The sequence below is a fragment of the Acomys minous genome (genome assembly GCF_964271855.1).
Source record: "Acomys minous genome assembly, chromosome: 2".
NCBI lineage: Eukaryota > Metazoa > Chordata > Mammalia > Rodentia > Muridae > Acomys > Acomys minous.
Window position 1 is genome coordinate 22789319 of NC_140484.1, and position 19894 is coordinate 22809212.

Consider the following 19894-nt stretch of genomic DNA (forward strand, 5'->3'; position numbering starts at 1 on the left):
AAGAAAATGTAGAGAATTTAATACCTGGGCTAATTTAATCTCCAGTAAAATTAGTCATATATGTTCTACTCTTAAGTCTAATAAAATGTATAATTTGTCATATGAATGCTGGTTCTGGCTTAAGGGAATAAACTAAGCTAAACGAAAACTAAATACTTTACTATAGTATCTGAACGGCACCTTGTCATTTCCTTATTTAAAATGGAACTCTGAGCCCAGGCATGGTGCCACCTGCCTATTATTATCCCAGCACAGGGGAGGTAGATGCTGAAGGGCAAGGGGGCCAGGCCACCCTCAACTACGCAGCAACTCTGAGACAAGTCTGGGCTATGAGGCCCTGTCTTAAAAAGCAAAAAGCAAAACAAACAAAAAATGGAACTCAAGGCATTTACAATAGACACTAAGTAAGACAAATCCCAAAGAAGAGGGTGCGCCTCTGTTGTGGGAGACTCAAGCTCTGACCCTCGGAAGAGCTCCTCAGCGGAAAGGCAGAGCTCAGACTGCCCATCCACGGTGCTTTAGAGATCAGGGCTCAGGTGCACGGGCCAGACTTCACCATTTGCCATGGAGTCCGTAAGTAACGCAAAGTGAACTGGATTAGCAAAGGTAGTGTGATGGTCGTTGACACAGTGGGCACCGCATGGGGCCTGCTTAACAGAAAGAGAATTATGGTTGGGGCTGAGGCACCGTGGTACGGCACAGGCACGCACACAAATGAATATGCTGCTGTTTTATCTGTCTCCTCAGTTATTTTTTCCTTTCGGCAATAGATTTTTTTTTTTAAATCTTTACTCAAGCAATTTAAAATATGTATTTACTTTTCTTGAATGGAAAAGGCACTTTAATTAACCATTTGCTTCCAGATCTGATTGTATATGTAATTATCTTTTGTCGAGTATAATAATTTGTCAGAAAAAACATGTCCGAACACTTGACGCCTAATCTGTTTTAAACAGAAATGTCTTCCTATGCCCTCGAGCATAACTAAATACAAGGGGTAAAAAGGCAGATAGCAAACTACTGAGGCTAACTCCGGAAGGCAGGGGTTCACAGCCTGTTGGCAAGGCTTATGCTGGGCCAGTGCTTAGTAACAGATTCCAGAGAAATTAAGTGACAACTCTGCAACCTTGTGACAAGTGTACTTGAAGACACAGCTGGGTTAGGAAGCATCCCACCCTTACTAAGGGTTGTAGTTATAACATATCACACAGCAAAGAGGACCGGCTTATCTTCCCGGGAGGATAAATGATCAATGGAGTGTGATCCAAGTCCTACACAGTCTACCACCTAGACTGCCGGGTGAGTAAAGGGACCTGCATCTGACCTCCGGATAACCTGAACAGGAAATCAGGCCATTCTAAGCCTAATAGGCTGTGTCATCCTGTTAGGATAATTGTTTCCATTGATACCTTGCATAAACAGCTCACACTAGGCCATCAGAAAAAAAAAAAAAAAAAAACAGAAACAAAACTCAAGCCCTAGTCTCTTTTGTAAGAACAGAAACAAAGCCTGGCCCAGCGCCTTCAGCATAGGTGAGGTGGTAAAGCCTGGCCCAGCGCCTTCAGCATAGGTGAGGAGGTGAAGCCTGGCGCAGCGCCCTCAGCATAGGTGAGGAGGTGAAGCCTGGCCCAGCACCCTCAGCATAGGTGAGGAGGTAAAGCCTGCCCCAGCACCCTCAGCATAGGTGAGGAGGTGAAGCCTGGCCCAGCGCCCTCAGCATAGGTGAGGAGGTGAAGCCTGGCCCAGCACCCTCAGCATAGGTGAGGAGGGGAAGCCTGATTCATGATAATTAAGAGGAGAACAAAGTACAAAAGAAAGAAGGGAAAAAACAAGAAGGAAGTTGGAAGTTATCTTTTAAGTATTTTACAGACTGGCTGAAATTTTTCCATAAAATATTAAACTTCTTGGCAAGAATCTGGGAGAATTAAGAGACTATGATTTAAGGAAAGACTTGATGAACATTACAGCTTACAACAAGCCAGCATTTTTTTAAAGGAATAATAGTTAAGTATCTTAAATTTAATTATGGTGCATTAAAATGTTAGAAATTAGATACGTTTTTAGAAAAAAATCAAGCCCTCCATTTTCTTATGCAATAAAACTCTTACTTATCTTGAGGCGAAATAGAAAGAGGGAAATTAGGGGACATGAGAAGCAGAAAGGAGCCCCTCAGCTAGCAGAGGAAAAAAAGAATGCCAGCACAAGGCCTTTCTCCTCGCTCCCTAGTTATAAACAATATTCTAGGGTTCCCACCAGAAACCCCTTTAAAGGGAAGATGTGCACCCTGGTGGCCCTTGTGTAAGCCTAGTGGCTCCTAGTTTCACCCTGTAAGATTACAGTTTTATCCAACGATCTCCAGGGCCACCCTAGAGTCTTGCTTATGGGAAGTGAGAAAAAGACTAAAAACTCAAAGGTTTTTTTTTTTTTTTAACTTTTTCGTTTTGTTTTTGTTTTTTGTTTTTTCGAGACAGGGTCTCTTTGTGTTAGCCTTGGCTGTCCTGGACTATCTTTGTAGACCAGGCTGGCCTTGAACTCACAGTGATCCGCCTGCCTCTGCCTCCCCGAGTGCTGGGATTCTTTTTGAGATGTTAACTTGAGCCACCAAAATGGTATATATGGCTACTATTCAGGCAGCTGATTGCTACTCTCTGAGGAGCCACACCCACAGCTCAGGGCGCCTTACTTTCTTCTACTCTTCTCTGGGAAGCCTATACCCACGCTTGGCCACCTCGCTCTTTCTGAGTGCCTCTTTCTCTCCTAACCCTCACTCTCACATCTATATTAAAAATAAAAATGCCTTGGATAATAATCTTTAACTCTGCCCCATCAGACTGGAGAATCTTGAAATTCTTCTCCACATCAAAGCCATAGATCCCAGTGAGGTCTGAGGAGCTCTTCAGACTGCTGAGGGTGACAGCACAGGGCCGCGTCTCTGTCCCCTGACCACTAACAATCTGACATTTCACTTGAGTAAGAGAATGCTTAAGAACTAAGGTGTTGCTGGGCGTGGTGGTGGCGCAGCCTTTAATCTCAGCACTGGGAGGCAGAGGCAGGTGGATCCCGATGAGTTTGAGGCCAGCCTGGTCTGCAGGGCGAATTCCAGGACAGCCAAGGCTACACAGAGAAACTCTATCTCAAAAAAAACCAAAATAAATAAATATTCTCATACCTCTGGGCACATTCCATAATAGGCACCCATATTGTCTCCCAAGGTTTATGCCTTACTACATTTCCATCCAACCGAAGTTGTAAGAAACAAAGCTAGCCGCATTTTGAATTCACAATTTAAAGGAGTTATAACTTGGGTCTCAACTTCCTCTTCTGTAATAAAGGGATCATGACAAGTACTACATTTGGCACTATGATGAGGACCTATTTATTGTAGTCAAGAAAATGTAAGTGTAATGGAAAAGACAGTCACACAGCCATAACTGCTAGCCAGATGCTCATTACATCAACAGTGCCGTGGCATAGTAGATAACGCTTAAGAACTGAGGATTTGCCAGGTGGTGGCGCTTGGAAGAAAAGACCTGAGGAACTATCTTGGGTGGAACCTGTGGGGAGGAGACTGCGCCCTGCTCTACATTACTCCACACGGCATAGAGCAGTAACTTTCAGCCGTGCCTTGCCCTGCGTGACTCTATTTCACATTTAACCTCACTCTGAGGAGAAATGCAGAAGGGTGACTCACACCTTGCCGGCCACGTAGGCACCACGGCCTGCTCAGCGCTGCTGCCCACAAGGAATGAACTGGAAATAAAGGGACCCCCACCTATAAACTGATCAAAGTAAACCGGGACTATATGAACACAAGGACATATTAAAACCTTACAAGAAAAAGCAGGCTGGAGAACTTATAGAGCACACTAGACGAACAAAAGGCCCAGCACCATCACCTGGAGTTCCACAACAGAGAGAGAGAGAGAGAGAGAGAGAGAGAGAGAGAGAGAGAGAGAGAGCAGCTGGAAAAAGAATGCACTATATACTAGACGGTGCAGGTTAGGGGCCCCCAGAACAATAGGAAGAGCAGGCAAAGAAATATGTCTGCCAAACAGCTGACGGCTAGGGCCATTTTACATCAGACCGGAGAATCTCAAATGGCAAGATGAAAGGACAAAATGAAAGGAAATAATATATACTACACACAATGAGGGTGAAACAAGAAAAAGATCCAGGAGGTGAAGAGCAGCAGAGAACCAGAGCTAGAAGAGAAACCACTTACCCTGAGTAATCAGGTACTTCAGTCAGCCAGGGTGAGGGATGCACACCTAGTGTGTGTGTGTGTGTGTGTGTGTGTGTGTGTGTGTGTGTGTGTGTCTGAAAATGCCAAGGCAGGAGGATTGCTGTGTTTGAAGTCAGCCTGGCCTTTGCCTCACTCCCCAACCATCATCATTAATCAAAAGCTCTTTCAAAAATGTACACACACACACACACACACACACACACACACACACACACACACACACACATACACGCACACACCAATACAGATGAGAAGGAATGCATTCCCTTAAGTGTTAGCACTGGGCCAGGAATAGTGAGTGGGGCACACCTTTAATCCCAGCACTACTCGGGAGGCAGAGGCAAACAGAGCTCTGGGAGTTTGAGACCAGCCTGGTCTTCAGATCAAGTTGCAGGCCAGCCAGGGCTACACAGTGAGATCCTGTCTCAAACAAAACAAAACAAAAAACGCTAGCAGACTATGAATACTTCTTTGAGGCATCCAAACTGGAAGACAGTGGTCACCTCACTGGCCCTCATAGGTACTTATAAATGAATGCTACGAATTTTGGCCCCAAAATGAGTTCATTTCTAAAAGAGTTTCCCCGCAGGATAGTGGTGGTGCACACCTTTAATCCCAGCACGGAGAGGCAGAGACAGGAGGACCACCAATCCCAGATTGGTCTACAGAGTGAGTTCCAGGATGGAGAATCCTTGTTTTGAAAAACAAAACAAACAAACAAAAGTTCCTTGTTAAATACTGTCACCACTGGGTTGATATTTCATAAATATGATTGCATGTATAATTCTCACCGAAGTCCAGGATACCTCTACCCCTGACTGTGGCAGGCTGCCCTAGGACCTTTAGCCTCTTTATTTCAGTGAAAAAAAGCAGTAAGAATACTGGTGACCTTAGGAACGCTTACATCTGAGACTATACTTTACGTGCTGGCTTATAATTTTCAGTCTACGGAGGCGTGTTGAAAATTTCTCTTAACGTCAATCAAACCATCTAGGGAATGTGGTTAGGTGGTAGGGTGCTTGCCTCGCATGCCTGCATTTGATCCTCAGCACTGTTTCCTCTACCACACAAAACAAAACAAAAAACAAACAAACAACAAAAAAAACTCCTGCAAAAACGAAGACTGCTAATGCTTCCATCATGAATAAGAAAAGCCTAGGTCTGCTAACTATACACTTACATGGTCTATGTTTTTCCACATATCTGTTCATTTTATTGTCATGTTGCTTAGTAACTCTTTTTAAAATGATTGGTATACTTTTGACAGTATATAGAAATATCACTTCTAAAAGCCAACTATTGCTCACTATATAAGGATATTAACTGTGGTATTACTTATAGTAGAAATCTTACGATTATATAATGTCTAACAAGGACATGTGCTTCAATAAATTATAGTCTGTTCATAGTACAGAACAGCATGAATAAATCAGAGAGTAAAGTAGATCCATATTAATCAACATAAAATGGCAGTATGTTGTATTTTAAATGTTGGTTATTGTATAACATAAATCACTCTAGTCACTCATTCTGCAAAAAAGAAAATGAGTAAGCCAGGTGTGATGGCACATGGCTACAATCTCAACACTCGGGGCTCTGAGGTAGGAAGGTCATATCCAAGGCCAGCTTGAGCTACGTACAGTGAGACTGTATCTCAAAACAAAGCACAACTGTGCAAGCTCTTGTGTATTCATATATATGTGTGAATTACAAAGGTTTTAAAGGAAGCAGTTACTCTAAGGGTTACTCTAAAGGACTGAAGAGAAGGGGGAAAAATGAAGGCTTCTTTGTTTGATACGTTTCAAACACTTTGCTGGTCATGATAATCATACTGTAGCTATAAAGCCAGGTGAGGTATCCTAGGGACCTGCTTGTAACTTCTTATGGGTGTGTGATTATTTTAAAGTGAGAAACTGGGCTGAGACATAGTTCAGTAGTAAAGTACATGCCCAGTACATACAAAGCCCTTGGCGCATGCAGTCTTCAGCAGAGAGACAAAAAAGGAAATCCTTCATTTTAAAGAATAACTTCCCACACCATAAATCACCTTAAACTTAATTCTTAAAATAACAGTTAAAAACCTGAGTTCAAAATGTGTATTAACAACCGAAGGTTGTACATATTTAAACATAAACCACAACCTTCTACAGTTATGGCCCTGAAGCACAAAGAAGAGAAAGACAACGCTATTTAGCTTCAGACGAATCCTTCATAATCTAACTGTTCCCAAGGGGCAGCGTAGTCTTCTCTTGTCTGGACCTTACAGTAGAGTCTGTGAGATGTCTGGTCTTGCTGTATTCATCAGTAAACCCAAATACATCTTCCTTTAAGTCTCTGGCACTTGAGATGAATTTAGCATTGTCTGAAGAAGAAAGAGCTTACTGGAGGAGCTGTGTGGACAAGCATATGGTCCTGCTGCTCTATCTAGTCAAGTGTTCAGATACTACAACTTTGGCAAATCTCATTAATACCTTAAGAAGTTGAAGACTTTGAAACTCCTGAAGAGAGTTCCCGAGAAGGAGTTACACGGGCAGGTTTGAGCAAGCAGGGTGTATATACAATATGGTAACAAAAATGATGCAAACAAAAGAAGATTTGTCTAATTACAGTGGAAATAATTGTTATTTAAAAGTGACTTCTTCATAAAAGAATAAAATAGACTAACGGCAGAAGAATTGTATGTTATGATGCCTTAAGACTAGAAACAAAAGACAGAAATTTCAAAGTAAAGTCTTGGCAGACACCCAGTCTCCACAGCAAGAATTGTGGCCAAATACTTCCTTCATAACTTCTAAGACTTGTGCATGTCTCAGGACAGAATCCAAGGTTGTTCGAGTCACGTGCAATTTGAGTCCTGCAAGCTTACAGGGGTCTCCTGTTTTTCTATGATGATTGACAGAACCTCTTCCCTAAAATTTGTACCCTGTAATTATTTGGGAGTGTGAATATAGAAAGGTAGGAGAAAGTAGGTTGGGGGATGCAAAGGACAAGAAGGTGGATGTCCAAGGTGCTTCCTTTCTCAAGCCCTGGTGGAAGAAAATACCAGCTCCAAGTAGTTCACTATTATTTTCACTGGGGCCACCATCCTGCCCCCGTTCTAATGAAATACGCTAGGTACAGGATGATGGCAGCCAGTCACCCAATCCAATTGATCGGTCCCTTAAGTGTCACACAAGTCACCAACTTTACCAATGACAATTAACCATGTCAGGAAAGAAATCCCTTCCAGAAGTAAACCATACAGTGTTTCCTGTTAAAATAAACTTGTGACACAGTTGGGTAAACTGTTTTCCAAGGTCACACTATACTTATCAGGTGAGGTAGGAGCCCATGCAGTCTCTGCTGTCCTGTTCAACACAGGTCTCACTAGCAGACCTTGAGGCTTCCTAGTCACACTCTTCAAGCTTCTGTCCTTTAGCCAAGATAACACTGTCTTCACTGATTCCAACTAACCCATCTCTCAGTCTGTTCTTTGTTTGTCTGGTGAAGCAGGGCCTGAGAGTACATCCCAGGCTGGCCTCAAACTCACCACCTTCCAGGCCACCTCTTGGTTACAGGCACCCACCACTGTCTACTTGGACTTCTTTACTGTTTGAGGGGATCAAGCAAGATTTACTCAGTAAACAGGTAAAGAAAATACATCTATATATAGTACTTCTGACTGTAAAATATTTTAGGATTCCCCTAAAGAAATGTTTATTTATAAACCACATTGTTCCAAAGGGCTTTATGGAAACTTACCAAGATAAGTGCAAAATCAACACAACGAAGTAACAAGGAAAGTCCAGGGCCAGGGGAACGCGAGCATGGGAGAGAAGATGATAGGATGCTCAGAATGAAAATGATGCTGTACCACACCCCTGGGCTTTCTAGCTCAAAAACAGGGCTAATCAGAAAGCACAGCAGCGCCAGGATAAAAGCAAACCAGCTGTTCAGGACAAGCTCAACCATATGTTAATACTTAAAAATCCTGAGTCTATATGATGACAGCGCTGTGTCAATCACATTACCAATATGCAATGTCAACCCAATCGTCTTTCTCTGAGAATACTAAAGTAATCTTATTGATATTTCTGATTCTATTTTTAAGTATCTACTCTCCTTAAGGCAATCAGAATAACCTTTCAAAGTGTAAGCTAGAACAAGATGGCCTTTCAGACATCTTGGTTAATCCCCCATCACGTCTACTATCCCAAACTCCTTCTCAAGGTCCTGCATGGATACTCTGTGCTGCTAATCCTCCTGGGCCATCTTCGTCTCTTCCCCTGGCTCACTGCATAACAGCCAGAACCATTATCATTTTTTGGTCTTTTGGCACATTTTAAGACTCTTCACTTTCTACATTTGCACATCTTTCCAGCTCATTCCGGTACCTTTACTTCCTCAAAGAGGAGTTCCTGACCAGTAAGTCTGAAATGGCTGCTTCACTTTGTCACCACAACATGCATGTTTTCCTTTCCTCCCACCGTCTGGCAGCTCTTTGAAGTTCCATCTGAAGCTACCTGAAATCATCACTGTCTGTTGTGGATTCTCCTTCTAACATGTAATTCTGAAAATCGCAGTGAAACTGTGAGAACAGCATTCTGCCTGTCTCAGTCACCATGGGTTTTCCCAGCACGTAAGCAGCGCCAGAGCATGTGCTCAAACACCTGTCTGTACACACATGAAGAGCATCTGAGGTTAGAGTCGCTCTTGGTGATCTGGATTCATCTGACCAGCTTTTAGTCCCTCTAGAGCAGCGGTTCTCAACCTTCCTAATGCTGAGACCTTTTAAATCAGTTCCACATGTTGTGGTAACCCCCATCAATAAATTATCCCCCTTGTAATTTTTTATAACTATAGTCTTGCTGGTGTCATGAATAACAACGTAAATATCTGATTTGCAAGATATTTGATATGCGGCCCCATGTGAAAGGTTTGTTCAACTTCAAAGGGTCGAGACCTAAAGTTTGAGAACCACCACTAGAGTAATGGTGCTTAGTAACAACTTTTAGGTCAAACATGTTGCCTCTGAAATGACAACACTATGCTTTCCTCTCAGAAAGAAGACACTCACAAAACTCTGTATGACCCACTAAGAGCAACTCATCGTTTCCAGGGTAGAATCCATGATCAAAACTCATGCAAAGAATTCTGTAATGTGATTTTTCTCCATGAGATAAAAGCTATAGAAAATAAAACAGTAGAAATCCCCAAAACCTGACTAGATTTGTGGTAAAGCAGTAAGATAGAGTGATCAGATGAGTGAAGCCTCTGGCATGGTGGTACATGACCATAATCCCAAAACTTTCAACACAGGCAACACAGCAAGTTCCAAGACAGCCTACCCTACATGACCAGACAATCTCAAAGAACAACAGAAATTTAAGGAGATAAGTGAATATACAAATAAACAATGGCTGTGGCTAACAGTTGCTTCATCTTTATGAAGTATTCTGAGAAGTCCAGACTTATAATTTTACAAGAGGAACAAAACAAAACAAAACCTGGCCTGGCAATGGTGATACACACAGAGGCAGTGTGAGTTCGAGGCCAGCCTGGTCTACAGAGCAAATTCCAGGTCGGCCAAGGTTACACAGAGAAATGCTGCCTTGAAAAAAAACAAAACTGTATGTACACTGTTGACATGTGAATAACACAAATCTATGAAGTGAGGAAGAACCCTTGGATTGACTGCCTGTGTATGGAATGGCTATATCATACTGAAGTTATTTTGTTTTTTGTTTTTTTGTTTTTTGGTGGATTTTGAGAGGGTTGCTTGCTGACATACGGCAGGAGGAGCTGGGATAGTAAAGAGATCTGCTAACAGAGCTCCATGTCTCTTCTTGCTCCATCCACAAGTGTCTACAGCTAAGTTAACATGCAGAAGAAGGCAGCTGGGCCAAGACATTCTGTAAGTTCTAAAGAAAGTCTAACTGCCTTTTAATCTTCTGTATGATACCCTTATACAGCAGTGCTATTTCTTTCTGACATTCTGGGTCTGCTTTAAGGATCTAAATTTGGCAATTATTAGACAGTCTGTCAAGGAAATATGCAATTACACTAAAAAAGTCATTTCAAACTATTTCCTTTTTAACCATATAAGACATTCTTTCTAACAATGAAAACAATAAAAAAATCACCTTGATCATTTTAGAAAAATGATCCATTTTTCCTTTTCCTTTATAATGTGTGAACAATGTCAGTAAGAAAAAAACCCATACAATGAACGTGTGCATAATGCAGTTTAACAACCACAGTCTATGCTGATTCAGTGAGGGATCTGACATTTGTTGGGATTTGAAGGCTACATGAATTACGATTTTAATTTCCCGCTTAAATCTCTTCATTCTTCACAAGCAATCCTGTGTTGCCATTTCATGCTTCTTAAAAACAAGTTATTCTGTGTAACCGCCTGCCTGGTTTGCTGCCCCTAAGCAGCATTAATCCCCTGGCAATTATCATCTTTCACAAAGTCGGCTGAATGCTTAAAAAAAGGAAGTTCAACAAATTGTTTTTGAAAACCATTTTCATCATTTTTGTATTGTTTACATTTTAATACTTAAAGAGTTCACCTATCAATTTAAAAGCATATCTAGTTACAATTGTAACTGTTTGGACTTTTTGGTTTTGTTTCTTTTCTGTTTTGTTTAAGACAGGGTTTTTTTTTTTAACCTAACTCTGGCTGTCCTGGAACTCACTATATATTAGGCTGGCCTTGAACACACAGAGATCTGCCTGCTCTACCTCAGAGTGTAGGAATGAAAAGGTGTGCACCACGACGCCCAGCGCTGTAGCCCTCAGTGGTAAGAGACTTCACACACAGTCTGCAGACCTGTACAGAATGTAACAGTGGTCTAGGTAAGTCGGCTTTCAAACGGTGCCACACAAAACTCTTGCTTTGCAGCATATTAAGAAATCTGCATGCAGTCGAGGTCGGCAGAGAGCAAGGTAAGCTTCCCCAAGCCTTCACCATGCTAACAAACGGGAGCATGCCTCCAGGGTTCCTGTACTAACCTGGCCACCATTCTCCTCTTTCGTAACTCATTTTCCCAAACCACAGTCTAGGAAATGCCACTTTACACTCACTCGGTATTCAGTCACTGCTCATCACTTTTTAAAAATTAACCTTTTCAGGTTACCATACAAAGTGATGGTTTTATTAATTATGATATATATATATATATATATATATATATATATATATATGGCTCATTATACTTTCTTCTACTTCATCTCCTCCCCCACTGTTACTCCTAGCTCCCTCTGGCTGGCTTCCTTCCTTCCGCTGTAGTCGCACGTGTTCCATTACCCTCCTTCTGCTCCCAGCCACCATCTAACCCCCTTATCGTTCCATGACTGGCCCCCAACACATACTCCTATACATACGAAGGAAAGCATGCAGTATTTATCTTTCAGAGATAAGTTTACTTTGCTTGATAGGATATCTAATTCCTTCTATTTCCTTGAAAATCTGACTTTATTTTTATTTATGAGCATGTAACATCTCCTTGTACAGATGTACTATACTTCATCTATGCATTTATTGATGGACACCTAGGCTGGCTCCACTTCCTGGCTCCTGTAGACAGTACAGCAATCAGCATGGATGTGCAAGCATCTCTGTGGTGTCCGAGCTTAAGCGTTCTTCTGTGTATAACACAGAGTAAGTCATATGGTAGTTCTACATTCAGTTTTGTGGGAGAAACTTCTACAGAGATTTCCACAGTCAGCTTACATTCCCACCAGCAATGTGTAAGGTTCCTCTTTACCTAACTTCCTGTCAGCATTCACTGCCCTTTGCTTTCTCAATGCCAGCCATTCTCAATGAGGTATAACAGAATCCTTAAAAAAAAAAAAATCTTCAAGCAGGGTTTCTGAAGGTATGTATTATTAATAAATTAACTTTATATCCCAACCACAGGTTCCCCTCCCAGTCCTTCCCCACCAAGGGGAGGCCTCCTATGGGTACCATCCAGGCTTCGCATATCAAGCTGCAGTAAGACTGGGCACATCTTCTGTTGATGCTAGAAGAGGCAGGCCAGTAGGGAGAAAGGATAAAGACAGCCCCTGCTTCCGCTGTTAGTAGTCCCACACGAAGACCAAGCTGCACAACCGTTACATGTGTGCAGGGGACCTGGGTCAGTCTCAGGCATGCTCCCTGCTTGAGTTCAGTCTCCTGTGAGCCCCTACAGGCCCCTGTTAGGGGCCAAGTGAGTTCTTCAAGCAGTTTTAATTTGCAATTGTTCTAATGCAGCAGTTCTGAAGCCGTGGGCCACAAGCCCTTTGAGGGGTGTGTGTCAAACGGCCCTTCCACGTGTCAGATATCCACGTTATGCTTCAAAACAGCAGCAAAATTACAGCTTTGAAGTATCAACAAAAATAATTTTACGGCTGGGGACAGCACAACACGAGAAACTGTATCAAGGTGTCACAACATCAGAAGGTTGAGAACTGCTACTCTAGTGGCTAAGGATATGGAATGTTTTAACTATTTACTGGCTATCTGGTTTGTTTGTTTGTATGTTTGTTTTGTTATGTTTTTTTTTTACTTGAGAACTATTTATAAGTCATTCGTCCAATTTACTGATTGGATGACTTGAGTGTTTAGTTGTGTGCACTAGTGTTTGTGTGTATGTGTGTGTGTGTGTGTGTGTGTGTGTGTGTGTGTGTGTGTATGCATGTGCGTGCACTACAGCAAACATGGTGGTCACAGGACAACTGGGGAGACCTGGCTCTCTCCTTTTACTTTTACACCGTTTCTAATGATGAAACTCAATGCACTCCTACGGCAAGTGCCTTCACCTGTTGGTTCATTTCACCCTTGGTGCTTGATTTCTAGAGTTCTTTATATACTCTACATATTAATTCACTGATGTGTAATTGGCAAATATTTTCCCCATTATGTAGCTAGCTCTTTGTTGTGGTGGTCATTTCCTGGGCTATGCAGAGGCTTCCTGTTGTCCTGCAACCCCATTTGTCAAGCCTTGCACTTGTAGCGTGGCCTCTCTGGAGCCCTCAGAAAGTCCTTCCCTGTCTCCATCTTTGCAGCCACCCACGGTCTCCTCTAGCAGCCCCAAATTTCTGTCTCACGTCAAGGTCTCTGATAGCACATTAATTTGTGTGCTACATGGATCGGGTTAACTGGTAGACAGAGGAAATGCAGTTTTCCTAACACCATTTGTTAAAGCAGCTACCTTCTCGGAGTTTGCTTTTGACCTTTGTGGAAATTTAGGTGTCTGTGGCTATGTAAGCTTACTTCTGAATTCCCCTTTTTTAAAAAAAGATTTATTTATTTATGTATGTGAGTGCTCTATCTACAAGTGTGCCTGCATGACAGAAGAGGGCATCAGATCCCATTATAGATGGTTGTGAGCCACCATGTGGTTGCTGGGAATTGAACTCAGGACCTCTGGAAGAGCAACCTCTTAACCAGCCACTTAACCACTGAGCCACCCTGAGATCTCTTTCCTATTCCACAGGTCTACATGTCTAATTTCTGTGCCAGTGCTATGCTGTTACTGTGTCTCTGTGATATGACTTGAGATTAGGTATTAGCATACCTCTGGTACTCCACTTTCTGCTAAGGATTACCCTGGCTGTTCGGGGGATATTTTTTGGTGCTTCCATATGATGTTAGACTTGGCCTCTACTTCTGTTAAGAACATCACTGGTATTCTGATGGGGACTGCACTGAATCTGTAATCCATTTTTGGGAATATTTTCATAAAATTAATTCCGCCTATCCATGAGTATGGAGTGTCTCTCTATCCCTTCTTCATTTTCTTTCTTTGGGGTGTTACATTCTCACCGAAGGAGTCTGTCACCTCTTTAGTAGTTTATTCTTAAGGTGTGTGGATTGTTTCCCTGCCTCCTTTCTTCTGATTTTTTTGGTCGGGCAAGCTCACTATTGGGATATGAAAAAAGCTACTTAAAAGCTACTGATTTCCATATGTCGATTTTATATTTTGCTACTTCATTGAAAGTATTTATCAGGTCTAAGAGTTTTCTGATGAAGCCTTTAGTGTTTTCTAAGTATAGACTAATGTTACCTGCAAACAAAGGTAACGGTTTCTTCCTTTTATTTTTTCCTCTTGTCCTATCATTCTGGCTAAAACTTCAAGCCGAAGTTGAATGAGTAGAAAAGAGTGGCATCTTTTTTAGGAGAGTTTGATTTTAGGGAAATTTTAATTTAAATGTTTAGAGACATGCATACACCAAGTTTCCCCACCCCACCCCCCCATTTAGTACAAGGTTGGGTGCCAGCTTATCACATATAGCCCTTTTTATAGTGAGGTATGGTCCATCTGTTCCTAGTTTAATCAGGCTTTCTGTTTGTTATGTTTTGGTTTTTGAGACAGAGTTTCTCTGTGTGGTCCTGTCTGCCCTGTAACTCACTTTGTAGACTGTAGAGCAGGCTGGCCTTGAACTCACAGATCCACAAGGGCTTTGGTCATGGTGCTCTATCGCAGTAACAGGGACCCTAGCTAAGGCAACTTACAGTATACATTTGAAAAGCTGTTCTTAGGGTCAGATGAGATGGCTCAGGGGGTAAAAGCATTGGCTGCTCTTCAGAGACCTGGGTTTGTGTCCCAGAACCTACATGGCAGCTCACAACCATCTTAAGTCCCATTTCAGGGGTTCAGAACCCTCTCTGGCATCTATGGACATCAAGCATACTTGTGGAACACATACATATATGCAGTCAAAACACCAATACTAATATAATACTAGTAAAAATAAGAAGAAAGATGCTAAGAAATCTAAATATATTTTACACAATCCATATTGTTCAGCGGACTGGCCAGTTCTCTTGTTGCCCCAAACCAAGTGTTTGAAATCAGGACCTAATCCTAGAAGAGATAACGAAAATCCTAATTATTATGGCCTAGAATGTATTTAGAGAAGAAGAGATGTATGTGACTAATAGTAAAGAATCACACATTTGATGATGATGATGATGATGATGATGATGATGATGAAGAAGAAGACTATTTTTTTTAAATAATAAAAAGTTTCAGGGGTCCAAAGCCCTCTTCTGGTGCACAGGGGTGAGCTACAGACCTTCAATTTACTGCAAGAAGTGTGCTCAGAAGCCAGACAGGCTGGAAAGTCTTAAAATGCCCAAATTTTAAAGTTTTTTGTAATTAAAATAGGATTCTTAGCTATGCGCAAAGGCCAAAAGAGGACACCAGACTCTGGAAAGGGGAGTTACAGGTGGTTCTGAGCAGCCATGTTAAGTGCTGGGAATTGAACCCAGGTCCTCTGGAGAAGCAGCCAAAAGTCCAATCAGACAGTAGTTAGCCACCTATGGTCTTGCCAACTGCTGCACCAGTGGTCACATCTTGCCTGGAAGGCTGGTGTTGTAGTTCACAGGGTCCATAGCTCAGCGAGAGACAATCGGGAACTTTTCTCTAACAGCCAACAGGCCCAACACCTTCAGGCGCTGCGTATGAAGGTAGCCAGCAGCGAGGTTTCCAGCTCAGTTCCAGCTTGATTTCTCTGTGTCCTGTAACCAAAGTGTGTGGTGCTGCACACACAACAAGAGGCTCTTACCATCCAGCTCTGGTGGGCAACGAGAAACCGTGACAACAACCTGCATTGTTCTGGGGCCTCTAAACTTCTGAGAGGCTTTGAGTTTGTCATCTTAGTAACTCGTCTAGCTTTGTGAAACAATAAATTGGTCCCAATCAGAGGCAAACATCTATAGAGTCATCCCTCAGACGGCGTTTCCCACGGATGCTTTATGTCATACAACAAAATGAGCAAGGTAGAAGTTTCATGACCATCTTAGAAAATGCTAGGCTGCTGCAGAATTTTTATCTTTAAAATTCTAATGTACCGAGTTAGTCTCTAAAGGAGTAAGTAAAGGACAAACTGTTTCTTGTGTCTCTCAAGCTTATGTGGGTTGGAAATCTTTCTCTTTCGCAGTAGTGGTACTCAGCCAGGGCCTCACCCATCCTAGGCAAGTATTTTACATTTGAGCTCTACTCCCAGATTGAAAACCTTTTTTTTTTTTCTTCCTTTCTTTCTTTCTTTTTTTATTTTGAGATTTATTTATTTATTTAATGTGAGTGCTCTGCCTGCATGTGCACCTGCAAGCCAGAAGAGGGCATGAGATACCATTATAGATGATTGTGAGCCACTAGGTGGTTGCTGGGAATTGAACTCCGGACCTCTAGAAGAGCAGCCAGTGCACTTAACCTCTGAACCATCTCTCTAGCCCTTGAAAACCTTTTTTTTTGAAGAAACACTTTTCATTGAGAGAAATCAATGTTTCCAGAAAGACACTTCAGGAAATCCTGCAGAGAGGCCGTGACAGAACTCAGCCAACATTTTTTGAGGTAAGAGACTGTTTTGTTTGCTACCATTCAACCAATTTAAAACTCTACATATTACCCAGAGGAGAATCAAACATCAAATGAAGCTGCTCTGTGCCAGCTGAAGTAACTTACCACAAAGCTATACGACACCCATTAAAGAAGATTCAGTGCCAGGACCAAGAAACCAGGGGGTTCAGCTGGGAGAAGTGTGTTCAGAAGCTACACAGAAGGGGCATTTTCAGCTTTTTCATCAAGGTGACAACATTCTAAAGTTTTTGTGATTAAAATACAGTCTTAGCTACCCAGGAAATGCACTTGTACTGGGTATTTCATGTTTCCAGTGCTACTCAGTGAAATACTGCTACTACGCTAGGAATGGGGCCACCTCTTAATAGAATATTGTAGACACAGCCATATCATGAAAGAGCTTTCACAGCTTAAAGGGTTTGTATATTGTCAAAAGAATGTCACAAGTTAAGCTCACTTGATTGTTTTTAAAAAGTGGACTTTGAGGTTTTTGTTTCTGTTTTTGTTTTTTAAATAAAGGTGAGACTGTAAGTGTATAAAATACCATCATTTTGTGTCTTAATTTCAGACGGGAAGATGACAACTTTCATTTGTAAGAAAACTTTACACGTACAAATTGTGTTTAAAGGGCTTGTTTAAACTGACTGGGGCAGCGCACCCCCATAGCAACACCAGGACAGCTAATCCTCCACATTGTCTGTTAGGCTCGTGGGTCTTAAGATGTTGTTGAGATAACTGGCTTCCATTAGCAAGTCTGTGACTGGCAGGATGATAAAGTCTTTTCACTCACAGGTCAGCTATTTCCTTTTCTTTAGAGGAGGGCATTCCTGATGATCTATCTTTTAACTACAGTCTCTTATTGAGTCCCAATTCTCTTGCCGTCAGCTTTGATATGGTTCTAACTTTCCTTTTGTATCAACTCATACTTGTCATCAGCTCCTCTATTCAGCACAGCAAATATCAGGAGTTTGACCTCAGGGCAAAGCCCGGGTGGGCAGGTAAAATCTGACCACCGGACCGACTTCCTAATCTTTCATACCCAGCAATTCATGAGGCAGTATCAAATTCAAGCTAAAAACCAGAAGCACGACCCTTTAGACATACTATGAAAAGAGCCCCTTGCCTTTCTAAGTACACTTGAAAAGAACTGTCAGCCACTCTATTAAGACAGAAATGGATCACAGACCAGGGGTTGCGGGGAGAAGGAAAAGTGCAGAAACTCAACTAAAATGTAAATAGAAGTGCTTGTACCCCTTTATGTTTGGCTATAAACTCCTTCACAAAAATGTGAAAGAGTATAATATCCATTTATGAAGTCAGACATAAAAGCACTTTCAAAACTTTAAGGCATCTATATTTAAATAATCAGTAACATCGGACAGAATGAATTTGGATCACCTCATGTGAGGCTTTTGTTTCCAAGATCAATTTTATTTTTTGACATTTCTCATACTGTACATTTTATGTTACTGAAAATTAATTTTAAAAGCAAATACAGTTAAATATAGCTACTTTTTTGAAATGATTAAATCTAAACCACCAAACTCATAAAATTTAACTGATGGTGAATGTGTTGTTTCTTTTCATTTTAGAGTATAAAAATATAGGAATTTCAATATTAAGAAAGAACAAAATTAAGCGGGGTGTGGTGGCGCAGGCCTTTAATCCCAGTGCTTGGGAGGCAGAGGCAGGTGGGGATCACTGTGAGTTCGAGGCCAGCCTGGTCTACAAAGGGAGTCCAGGGGGAAACCCGTCTCAGAAAAAAAAAACACAAACAAACAAACAAAAAGAACAAAATTTAAGTCCCTTTTAAGACTACAAAAAATTAACACAATAAACTAACTGATGGGAGTTTTCTCTCCACTCATCTGTTCTACTGCATACTGACCACCATACGGTACAGTGGGGTTTAATGCTTCCACAGCTATCCCTGTCCGGTGGGCACTTTAGCAATTCCCTATGCATACAGGTTCCATGGCTATGCATATTCATAGTAGGTATCTCACATCCACTTGACTGTCTCTCAAACAGCTTTGATTTAAAGGGAAAGCTAACCAGGACTTAACACCTTTTAAGTGTACATATTTTAAAAGTATATTCAATTATGACTCAAGATGTTAACGTTTATAAGTGTACTTTAATAAATAATCCCCTAGGGAGCAGCATGTCTCATAAAGTGGCCTTCCATGCTGTCAAAAATGAGCCTTTGAAAGAAGGTAACTGGGGTCAAACATATCTACACAAATGAAAGAACAGATTTTTTTTTTTTTAAACAGAAAGCAAAGTTTGCTTAATAAAATGCAGAGGGCGGGAGAGGCCTGCTTTTTGCTAGTAGTGGTTTTGTCTGTGGAGGGGTTGTTGAGGCAGGCTCTTGCTAAGATTACAGAAGTGTATCGCCTCCGTGCCTTGCCTGTTTGTTGTTGTTTGCTTCTTAAACCTAAGACCTCAGGTATGCTAGGACATGCTCTGTCAGGTAAGCTTCATAGTCGGCCCCTGAGGGACAACACGCCTGCAATTCCATAAGCTATGTGGTCTTATTCGTAACCCTACAGACTACATACCAGGTAATATATAAGCTAGTGAGCACCATCTAAATTCAGATGGATCAGAAAGTCTCCTGAACAGATTACTCTCATGTGGAGACATACCCCGGTCATCTCCTCTGGGTTGGAAAACATCTATGTCCTTCCAACACAGAAGCTGACCCAGTACACATGTGGTCTGAACCCACCTGAGAAACACACAGTGAAAGCTAGTCCCAACTCACTGCAGCCTCAGCTTCCGTTATCAGGTCATCTTCCTCTGAACAGATGGAACCAATGGAAGTCCTTCGAAAGGACCTGCTGCAATAGAGTCTCCCCAGGTACGCGAAACAGAAGCTGCGTCTGACTTCCTGGTTTTCTGCTACCCTTCCCAACTTAGCACAGGCCAGAAAGAAGATGGTCCTTGTTCAAATATGACCTAACTAATGATTGTAAGCAGCAAAGGTTAAGCCAGACTTGAAATGTAGTGCTCACGTCCCCAGGACTCAGGGTCTTAGATTCCTGTCTCCTCCAAAGGACCTTGAAACTCCACAGCATGAAGCTACCTTATGCTATTTGGTATCTACATCAATTACACTTCCTCACCAAGTAATGAATACACAGGCACCAATAAGCACTGCCTCTATTCGGCCTGCACATGAACAGCAAAAGGAGCTGTAACTGCAAACATTTATTGAAATTGGAACCGTAAATGTTCAAACAGGTCTTTCTGCAAACCTCAGTGCCATAAGGTTCTGCTCAGAGCCTGGATGGCGCTTCACCAAGGGCTGCCTCCATGC

At 41.9% G+C, this 19894-nt stretch overlaps 1 protein-coding gene across 6 annotated transcripts in view; it reads right to left on the bottom strand.

Moving 5' to 3' along the window:
• Positions 1-19894, bottom strand: part of EXOC6 (exocyst complex component 6) — a 141233-nt gene that overhangs the window by 10318 nt on the left and 111021 nt on the right. The window lies entirely within an intron of this gene.